General features: G+C 42.0%; 1 long non-coding RNA gene across 1 annotated transcript in view; it reads left to right on the top strand.

Moving 5' to 3' along the window:
• Positions 1-6,280: 6,280 nt before the first annotated feature.
• LOC146072420 (uncharacterized) overlaps positions 6,281-11,419 on the top strand; it is a 39,128-nt gene continuing 33,989 nt past the window's right edge. Inside the window, exon 1 of the long non-coding RNA XR_014473116.1 lies at positions 6,281-6,371. This is a non-coding gene — a long non-coding RNA (uncharacterized LOC146072420). The remainder of the gene's footprint in view (positions 6,372-11,419) is intronic.

Below are 11,419 nucleotides of genomic sequence, written 5' to 3'. Positions count from 1 at the left end.
CCTGCAGTCAAATTAACACACTATGAAGTGTGTCTCAATAATATTCATAACAATGTAGCATTTGGTTTTGTAACATTTAAATTTGTATTGAACCCAATAGTGTTTATTTCTGTATATCAGCAACCTAAAATTAAGGAATTGTAAAACAGAATTGCTTCAAAAGAATCTTTTTTTTAAATGTCCTCCGCTACAGAAATTTGCCTATGTGGGAATTAAGGCGGTGTCTTGACCTACACAAGAGCAATCATTAACAGCAAAGCATCAATTTTTGGTTAAACAGGTTAATGGGTGGAGCCAGGGGCACTTCTAGTGGCTTGTGTCCTGCTGCAGATGTTCCTGAACTCTGCCATTATAATATAGATTTCTAGAAGTATATTCCTGATTTACCACAGGTGACTTACTTAGTTCCTCAGTCAATACTATTGAACCTTGACACAATCATGAAAATATGTAAAATCAGGAGTGTAACAGGGACGTGCAGTCAGGGGAGGCAGTGCCTCCCCTGTCATAATGATGAAAATAACAAAAAAAAGATATTTATATATATTCTTCTATTATTTTTATCATTTCTACCTCTCCCGCTGCCACCCACCCTCTTACACTGCTGCATGTGAGGGTGGGAGGCAATGGGAGAGGTGCCACCCACTGTTAACATTAAAACTCTGAGCAGCGGGGGGCAGGTAGGGGCAGGCGGGGGGCAGGGTGCAGCAATGGGCTGTAAAAGCCCATTGAAAATGAATGGGGAAGCACTTAAACTGGTGCCGCAATGACAGGGGCACCAGTATAAAAGCACGCCCCCAGATGTGATTGGGCCAGCAGATCCAGTGCTGGATCCACTGTCCAATCACACACTTGTAGGGCCCGCCTGGTGAAGATGCAGCAGCGCTGCCAGCGGGGAGTCCGGTGCCGCTGGGAGAAAGCTGCTGCCACCACCGAGGAGAGGACTGGCCGCTGCCACCGTGAGTCCGCCGGGGGGGGGGCTGTGTGTTTACTGGGGAGAGGGGCTGTGTATGAGAGTGCCGCATGTAGCCCCTGATGCCTGTGCACGGCCAAAGCATACCTGCTGTAGTTCAAAGCAGCAGCTTTGTGTCAGCATGGTGTCCGGGCCCAGCTGCGGGGGGGGGGGTGCAGTGCAGTGTGGGGTGGTCAGTGCCTCCCCAGGCAATGACCTCACCGCACGTCACTGGACTGTAATGGTGGAGCTTGGGAAACTGTGTTCCACTTCTAGATTCACTGCTATTCCAAAATAAAAAATATATATAAATATATATATATATATATATATATATTCAATTAAAACTGATTGCAAACATGGAATTGGAAAAGTTCCTGTGCATTTCGGCAAGCTTTGACAGAAAACTAAGTACTTGTTTTTCTTTTATGGGCCTCTAATTATTCATTATAATGGATATTACAGCCCAGTACACTCTAGACAACCCACGGCACCTCCGCTGTTGTTAAAGATATTGGCCGCAAGTAGATAGAGTGCGTACACACTAAAAGATATTTTTAACGTTATTGTTCAGTGAAGTCACTGAGACCCTGCTGAACATGCAGGTTGTTTCTGCATAGCAAAAATTTACTCCAAGAGAAATGCAAGTAATGCTTGCACCACTCTTGGCCTAAACTGTTCTGGAAAGGTAACTGCCCCTTGTCTGAGCCCCACCAGCACCAGCCAGGCTCTACATGTCCACTGGCTTCCTGGCTGCACATCTGTCATCTACTGCTACCAGTTTAAGTATAGTAGGAGGATTGTGTGGTACAAGTTAGATACTGTGATAAGATGGGGTTTCCTATAGGTCAAAAGATGGGAAAAATATAGAAGGTGGTTCACTTTCTGACATTGCAGTAAATGGAGAATACCGGATCAAATTGTGGGCAAAGCCATATAGATCTGGGCCCATATTTGCAAATATGATTGATTACATTTTATTATCACTTAACATGGACTCTAGTAATCATGAATTATTGCCATTTACTTATCCCAGGGGTGTCAAACTCAAATTCATCGGGGGCCGCATCAGCAGTTTGGTCACCCTCAAAGGGCCGGTTGTATCTGTAGGTCCCCCTGTATAATTATAATGCCATGACACCACAGGCTGCTCCACCTGTATAATATAAAATGAATGCCATGACACCACAGGCTGCTCCCCCTGTATAATAATAATGCCATGACACCACAGACTGCTCCCCCTGTATAATATAATAAAAGTAATGCCATGACACATAAATGATTATACAGGAGGAGCAGCCTGTGGTGTCATGGCATTATTATTATTATTATTATTATTATTATACACGGGGACACCTCAGGAAACAGCAGATATATATTTTTTTTATTGTGAGTGTGATCCTCATCCTCACTTACTGTTTCTCCGTCTGTCCTGCAGCTGCTGCGGCTTCCAGCTTTTCTTCACTGCTTGCTGCGGCCACACTGTCCCCGACTCCCGGTCCAGCATCCCTGCCTGCTCCTACTTCTCTACAGATGCATGGGTGGGCGGAGTCATCGTCATGACGTCCCCACCCAGTGTCTGTCACTGCCGGGCATCAGAGGGAACAGGCGGCCGGACCCTCCTCCAGGTAGCCGTGGAGGCCGGCGGCCATGTTTCTGTAGCCGCATACATATGTGCCTACAGGAACATGGCCGCCGAGAGTGGAGGAACAGGTAAGGCGGCCGCGGACGTGGACGCGGCCCGCAGCACTCCTGTTTTAGACACACTGCCCCTGCGTGCTATCTCCTCGCGCGGGCCACATGACGAGGTCTGGCGGGCCGGATTTGGCCTTGTGTTTGACATCCGTGACTTATCCTATTTAGATAGCTTTTACTAGGGATTGGACCTTTGTAGAGTTGCAGCAATAGTTAGTAAGGGTACGTTATTTAAAAGTGGCCTACTGGTATACCAAGTTTAGGTTTGGATCTTAGAAAACATCTTTTATCTAGAGGAGATAGATAAAATGTGTGATCACACTTTGCCTTCACTGCAAAGAAAGAAAATGAAACCATCAGCAAGTATAGGTTGGTATACTGTAGGTAGTAGATTTTGGCAAATGTTACATTCCATGTTTATTTTACTCTTTGGCAAACTATTCCCTTAATAGAGGAAGTCACTGAGAATTTTCTGTATATCTCATTTAAATCTGCTGAATACATAAATAGTATAAAGGTTTTGTGTTTCTTCTCCAATATATTTTTCCATGCATAGATTTAGTAGTTAACAGAATTCTGAACTCAAAGGAAAACACTAATTCTACTGACTAGGCCTCATGAAATTGCAATGACACTGGTTTCAGCACCACCTGCTCTCCATTGTCTGGTGTCCAGTACAGACAAAGGATGCTGTTTGCTAGTCTCATTTGTGCTTAGAGCAGGGCGATCAAGGAATCACATGCTCAGGCCTGGACTCCAGAGCATGAAAGCAATGCATTGCAGACAGGGTAAGCAGATGTACCACTGAACATAATACTGTTTACTGGGCAGTCTGAGAAAAAGAGGTCAGATATGGCTTACAACCCAGCTGTCATTCTTACGAAGCAGCATGGATGCTGGTAAACACAATACAGCCCCAAATGATTTGCTTGCTGTCATTTCTATTACAGAAGACCAAAATGGGCTCTTACTTGCTTTCTGTCAAGGTGATGTAACAACTTTAAGAAAGTACATGTACATGTACATGATATCGTATGTTAGCATTCTGAAATGATTTATGCAAATACCAGGTGGATAAGTGTAGAAAATATTACTTCTAATAATAAATGCACATTTACCCCAGGAATATTTGATACAGAAAATGTCCACTGTGCGGCACTAGGCTTGTTATTTATGTACATAAGCTCTGGTCATAACTATTTTCAGTACCAAAACACACGATAACAATGTCAATATGAGTAAATGCACTCAGTGGTGTAACTAGATATTTGTAGGCCCCATAGCAAAAGTTTGTAAGGGCACCTATATACCACCCGATGGTAAAACAATTAATATAGCACATATTACTTTTACAGGGAAGGTGGGCCCCTCTCAGCTCTGGGCCCCATAGCAGCTGTGCTCTCTGCACTTATACTACACTTGCATGCACTATATTCCTGGCTCCGTATTTACCCTGTAGCTAAAACTCTTCTACTACTGTATGTAGTACCTTACAAAAACACTTCTTAACATACTGGCATTGTATTTATCTGAGTTGCGGCATGGGGAACACTTTAGAACATTCTTGTCTGCCCTCTTGGAATGGCCAGGAGGCTCACGAATTTCGTGTCCCGCTCCCGGCCCTCTGAAAAGGTGGGCAAGTCTCTCGCTTTTGTGCATATCCTCTCACTTGCCAATCAAAGTCACGGCTCTTTTGGAAGAAGGTGGGGCTGAAATTATACATATTGCATCATATTAATCCCTGGGGGTTATATCTTGATGACATGAATATCGGTGCCACCCCCTCGAAGTACAGCTGACAGTCTACTCTCCTGGCTTCTCCCAGAGAGGTGACTGAAAAAGTAGACTTTAGTGTCGATTTTTGACTATCTCTTCAGATCATAACCTATTTGTTGATGATCATAAGGACAGAAAGTTACCAGACTTCCTGCCTGTAATAAGATTTAAAGAGACAAATAAGAAATAAGTGATTACAATCAGTGTAAACAGCAAACATAGCTACTTTCCATAACTTTACATAAGCTATTCTCTGTCATACAATGCTGCTTGTGTTCTTAGTTTATTTGTTCTTCAAGTCTATGTCTGTTTCTGTTGCAGATTACTAGAAGCTTTGTAGCTAAGATGTACTGTCTGAAATGCTGGGGGGAAACTAGAATCCTCTGTTGCAGAGTTATATAAGCTTTTTAGTGTAAACTGTGGAATGTATATATGTATACTACTAGGCATGTATCTTTGGTATTTATAGGTTTTTGTTTTTGTAAGTAAAGAATTTCTATTGACAAAATGAAAACATTTGTGACAAAATAATATCCTTGCCATGGCTACACATTGTTGTGGAAATCATTCTTTATTGATCCATTTTTAAAAGCATCAGCATTCCCTGTTGTATTTATTAACAAACAGATCAGTATTAAAAAATGGTTTCCACAATTGCATCCAAAAGGATGAGTAGAGCGGTTTGCGAAATGCTGGTTGGCAGTGCATTCTGGGACACGTAGCTGTACAATAGCTGAAGAGATAAAGGTTACTTATACTGTAACTTTACTAGATGAAACATACTCCCATAACAGTCCCAATTTCTGCAAGTCAATACTGGTTTTTTGAACACCAAACAACAGGGTGTTTCCCACCCTCGGTTCTCATGGCTCGATTCCAAGTTTTAGGGATAGCCATGTTTTCAGCTGTTTTGCTTTAACTGTCTGCTCAGTAAAACCTGTACTGTTAGGGGCCTTGGTGACCGAGGTTAAAAAATATGGTACTTATACAGTATGTTAGTTGGGCGCCCACTAAGCTATTTGCTTAGTTTTATGCGTCTCCTCGGGGGGATCGCTACACTTGCCACGCTTCGGGCTTGCCACACTATATAAAATCAACTCCATGCCGACATGGATAGTGGGGGTATGAGCGTACTTACTATAGTAGGCGCCGAACTAACATATAGTACCAGAAATACTTTCTTAGACAATTTCAAAATCAGAAATCAAAATATAGGCTTGGCTTTTGGTGCAGATTCCCAAGTGCCATGGCCCAGAGCATGCGCAGTACCAGCAGTGGTAATGTGCATGCACAAAATCCTGGCTTTTATGGGCTGTTTTGGCTGCAGCCCATAGAGGCCGGCTAGGGCTGCACGGCGAGGCAGAGAGCGACCTATAGGAAGCTAGCTCTCTGCCTCTTGCTGTCTGGACTGGCAGTCCTCCCACGCATGCTGGGACTTGGCGAACCACAAGTCCCAGCATGCGGGGCATTAATGGGCCCACTGAGACTTGTAGTCCACTTTTACAAAGAATGTTAAAATAAAACACACACACACAGAAAAGTACAACTTTATTACACCATACACACACACCTCACTTTTACACCAGCATAGTTACCGAACCAGGGTCCAGCGCTGCCTCCCTCCTCCAGAGCCAGCTCACCCTGCACTGACAGTGGGGTGAGCCAGCTTTCTGCGGCGCTGCTAACAGCTTCTATAGCACTGTCCCAGCGCTATAGAGGCTGCTAGCGTTGTTGGCTCTATGCGTCTCCATGGAGACGCATAGGTCAGCCCTGATTGGCTGAAAGCGTCTCCATGGAGGCATATCGAGCCAACAATGCTAGCAGCCTCTATAGTGCTGGGACAGTGCTATAGAAGCTGTTAGCAGCACCGCAGGAAGCCGGCTCACCCCACTGTCAGTGCGGGGTGAGCTGGCTCTGGAGAAGGGAGGCAGCACTGGACCCTGGTTCGGTCAGTATGTTGGTCTAAAAGTGAGGTGTGTGTGTATGGTGTAATAAAGTTAAGCCCATCTGCCCAAGACAAATTGTGGAGGTAGAAGGGTGTCAAACATTCTTTTGCTCTTTTTTTATATAAAAAAAATTAAATCTCACTTGCTCTGCCTAGGGAGACATACTTACCCAGGCAAGACCTTGCATGTTGTATGTTTTGTTTGTGAAATTGTTTGTGTGTTAATAGTTGGCTTAAATATTTTAACCGAAAATAAAAAAAGTGAATTTTTAAACAAAAAATCATATCATAGACAAAAGGTGCCCCAAAAAAAGAGAGAGTCCTTCTCTGTTCTTTCTATGCTACAAGCTACAATACTTTACTCTCTAGGGAGCACCTCCACATCTAAGATTAATCGGTACGATTGTACCCACTATACTCTTTTTCATTGTCGAATGCTACATTAATCCTTCATTTTTCTTTGAGTAATTACAGTGAATACCTGTGCGTGGACAAAAAAAAACCCTTCCCCTTTCCCCATACTAATTTTGCCCAAGGTGTCATCTTCACAATCTACAGAATTGTAACAAAGTCACACAAGATAATCAGAACAAGGTATCACAATGTATACCTCTAAGTATTAATATGCAGCACAGTCATTAACGATCGGGCACTGCTGCAGCCCCTAATTAGAGGATGTGTGCCTCTGGGAGACAAATTGGAGGATTTTGTAGTTTATATGGCTGATAGCAGCCATATAGACTACAAAATCCTCCAATCTTCACAATCTCCCTGACACGATTTTTGAAAACTAGGCAAGTTTGCCTAACAGTACAAATAGGATTTTTTTTAAATGATATACTTATAAACAGAAAAAACATAGCATTGAAGTCCAGTACAGAAGCATGCAGTCATACACATACAATTACTGTGGTATGTAAAATAACTGCAAAACCAGTGTAAAAGGACTGATGTTACTAAACAAAAAACACAAAGATGCAGTTATTGAAGCGACCACTAGAGGTCTTCTCACCACTCATAAGGTGATTAATACAGTGTGACATGTAAAATGTCAACAAACATGAATAAAATAGGAGATATGCAGTCAATGCAAACCCAGAAATCTGTATCAATGAACACATAGAAACAAATATTTACATATGTGTAAAGCAGTAATAACAAGAACTGTATGTAAATATGTATCAGTGAGTAAGGATGCTGTAAAATAACAAAGACTAGTGTACTGTAATATAAATACTGAATTGAGTATTGTACTGATTTGGAGTGGATAGAGATAAATGTATGCATCATGATTATGCACGTCATGTAAATCCTGTCACCTCTGCATAAGCCGTAGCAGTATCTTCAGCTGCATGTACCGCGTGTCAAACGCTGCGAGATCAGGGGAGTGACACACAGCAAGTGTTTGGAGATATACTTTAGGTGCAGTGATATTTGGTTATTATCTTTAGAAACATTCTGAAGTATAAATTATGAACAATATGTGCACTTTGATACTTCCATTTTGCCACCCCTAGCTGACACCCAGAAAATGGCCGAGATGTGTCTGACTGAGAATTGTCCAGTGATATGCGACTTTGCATACTTTGGGGCTGAATTGGGCCCCACTCAGCCCTGGATCTCATAGCAGCTGCACTCCCTGCACATATAGTAGTTAAGCCCTTGGCTAAAGACACTTGAGAGTACAGCTTTTCTGTGCAGGGCAAATACTGTCTGCTTTATTTTTACACTGCAACATAGATATCAGTTTGAAGTACAAACCCCACCCAAATCTAACTCTCTCTGCACAAGTTACATCAACCCCACCTGCAATGCACATGGTTTTGTCCATTAGAGAGTGTATTTGCCTTTGCGAGTGAACCAGAATAAACCCCTTATGGCCATGAATGATCTGCTATACACAATTTGTACCCGCAAAAGGGAAAAAATAGAGCAGCTATTGATATACAACAAGGACATGTTCCAGTGGTGCAAAAAATGCCACATTCCCATTTGACTATCATGGGTATTTCATTAGTACTTCTGCGACTTCAGTAGGAGGTAAATATAACCATCCAAATTATGTAGATTGGTTTATCTGAAGCAGCTGAAAGTATGTGATCTTTGATCCACCTTCTGCTTGTCTCTAATGCTACCAGCCCCAGACTTTAGCCGAAAGATTTTATTTTCACCCTTTGAGGGCCAAGTGAATTTGTCAAAGTAGGTCATAGTTGCCTACCCTCCTGCATTCTGCAGGAGACTCCCTGACATAGCAGCAATCTCCCTCTCTCCCTGATTAGTCTACCAATCTCTCTCATTTCACCTAGCCCACATTATACTGTTACATTTTTTAAAGAAAAAAAAAAGGAATGAGAGACAGATCCAATTACATTGAATCATCTGCACCATTTCCCAGGACTTTAGCAAGTACAGTAGCTCTTACTAACTGCTTTGGGGCTCATCTACATTTGGATATAAGTCATTTTAAAAGATTCCTCTCCCATGATTCTAGGCGCAACATGCACAATCTCTCCATATATGGAACTAGACACGCCCCTTGGGTGGAGCATGAGACGCCCCCTCCATGGGGCGCTGTGCAAAATTCTACTACCAACTATAATCTCCCTGAAACTAGTTTTCAAATGTAGGCAAGTATGAAGTAGATGGTGAAAATTGCCAAATAAACATTTTTATTCTTCATTATGGCCTGCAATGTTTACCTTATATAGGAAATATAATCTATATTACACCATTTTTTATTTGAATTTATATAACAAATGTGAGGGAAGCTGGCATTTTTAGCGGATATTTTGCACAACGCTCACAGGGATGTTGGCACTGAAAGGGTTTAAGAGATGACACTTTTGTGTTGTTGCAGAGGCTGTCAAAAATGGGGCACAAAGCCCAGTTAAAGCAGAAATTAAATTGGGCTACAGAAGGTATTAGTAACAATAGCTGTTGGGTAGGGAGCACACTGGTTACTGACCTTCCACCACAGTATATTGCATACAAATCAGTTGCAAGGTTTACAGTATGAGACATTTAATATGCCAGGACTTTTTCCTTTAAATGTAAAAACAACAACATTCCATAATGTTGAGCAATGTATTGTGTAATAATGACAAGTAATGGCAGGGTTCTGACTTTGTTTTGGAGGGTAGTTGGCTAAAATAAAAATAAAAAATTTACAAAATAACTATGACATTTTGAAGTGTTGATTATATCTCGTTTCCACAAACCTTTGTGTTGCCCATGGCCCCTGTGGAATCTCCTGAATATCCTAGCAGTCACACATGCTCTACTGTGAATTAAGGTTGTTAAGCTCCCAAACAGTCTGCATTTGCATTACAAATATAATCCTTTTATTTTGTTACAGTATACTTTTAATGCTTTTAGCGTTTTTATTTTTTTTCTTTAATTTCTATTCACAGTGAGTTAAGAACATAAGTCAGTCAGGACAAAAACGGATTTGTGAATTATTTAAATTACTTTAGCAAACGTGAGTCTGGTGCATACCTGATAAGAGAATAAATGTAATCTATTCTTGGTTTTTCATAAAGTATGACAGGAAATGCCAACCTGTCTAGAGCGCTAAGAGATCATCCAAAATATGTGAAAACCGAGACTCAAAATTCTCAATATTTATTATAGCAAAACATCCCACCCAGTTACACGAATCATTTATTTTCTTATATTTTCCAGCTTCAAGAAAAATCCCCTGGCTCAGACATTTCATTTTAAACATAATGAAGCGGACTTGCTGAATGTGCTGGCGTGAATAACAGTGTAAACTCTCTCTGACCATGGACAAACCACTGTATTGCAATGTGTAGCATACTTTGTAGGCAATATTTTATTATTTTAAATTATATTTAATTTGAATAGGTCAATATTTATATATGGTTGCATAACTGACTGTGGTGCATTCCCCTAACTACTTTCTGTTGAAAGAGGAAAGCATTCTGCTCGAGAATGGTGTACCAATTATTTCCTCAATAAACCACTCCACTGATTAACAACTGGACTGTTTGTCTTACGACATTCATCGGTGTGTACAGAAACGCTACCACATTATGAAAACTGTACACACATATTTCCAACACATTCAAGCATGGTCCTCCTATTCATAATTTATTGATCTCTATGAACACACCTACCAACATTATGTTCAATGAAATGGGACTGCACCTGGTTAAGGACTCCGAGATGCTGGGTGGCCCCGATGGCATTTATTCACATGCTGTTCTGCGTAGATAATGCCTCCTCCCTTAACTTTTTTTCCCATGTGACATTACAATCCACAGGTTGGACAGTCATGACAAAAATGCGCTCTTGCCACTACTGCTCGCCTGCACTGTCTATGCTGTATGATAGAATGTAGCGCTGAAGCAGCACTACTACTGTGTGCATTATGTGTATAAGTGGCACTAATTCTATGGGCATTATGTGTATAAGTGGCACTAATTCTATGGGCATTATGTGTATAAGCAGCACTACTACTATTGGCATTATGTCAGTATGCAATCTCCTGCTGCTACTTCTGACAGGGGAAATAGCGGCAAGTGCCTATACAATATTATCTTTCCTGACAGCATTGAAGCGGCATCTTGGCAAAACGAGCCTGACTTTAAAAGCGGTCGGGCTGTTCTACCGAGAACGGCCATGGATTGTCGAGCTCATGGCCGGATCTCAACGTTCCATGGCCGTTTCTCATGGCCCAGCCCCTTTCCGCCGATCGGCAGGCAAGACAATTAGTCCTGGCTGCCGATTTGCTGTTGAGCGAACAGGCCAGTATCACAGCTGTCGGGATGGACCGGCACTCGTGATCCAGGATTGCATACCCCCCTGTGTGTCTTTTTGCCAGATCCTTCTTTATAAAATATTAAAAAACTTGTATTTTAGGTGCGGCCATTCACTGTACTGTTTTGTCAGGTGGATGGGCGGTGTGGGGCAAATGCGATTACTCTCTGGCATAGGAAGAGAGAGGAAAAAATTCTGCGAAAGCTGCCTCTCTCCCAAGCACAGTACAAGCAGTGTGTGCTTGGCTGGACAGAGAGACTGCTGCAGCAGCT

Source organism: Crinia signifera, chromosome 4 (assembly GCF_055691185.1).
Source record: "Crinia signifera chromosome 4, ASM5569118v1, whole genome shotgun sequence".
Lineage (NCBI taxonomy): Eukaryota > Metazoa > Chordata > Amphibia > Anura > Myobatrachidae > Crinia > Crinia signifera.
This window is presented reverse-complemented; position numbering and strand designations above follow the sequence as displayed.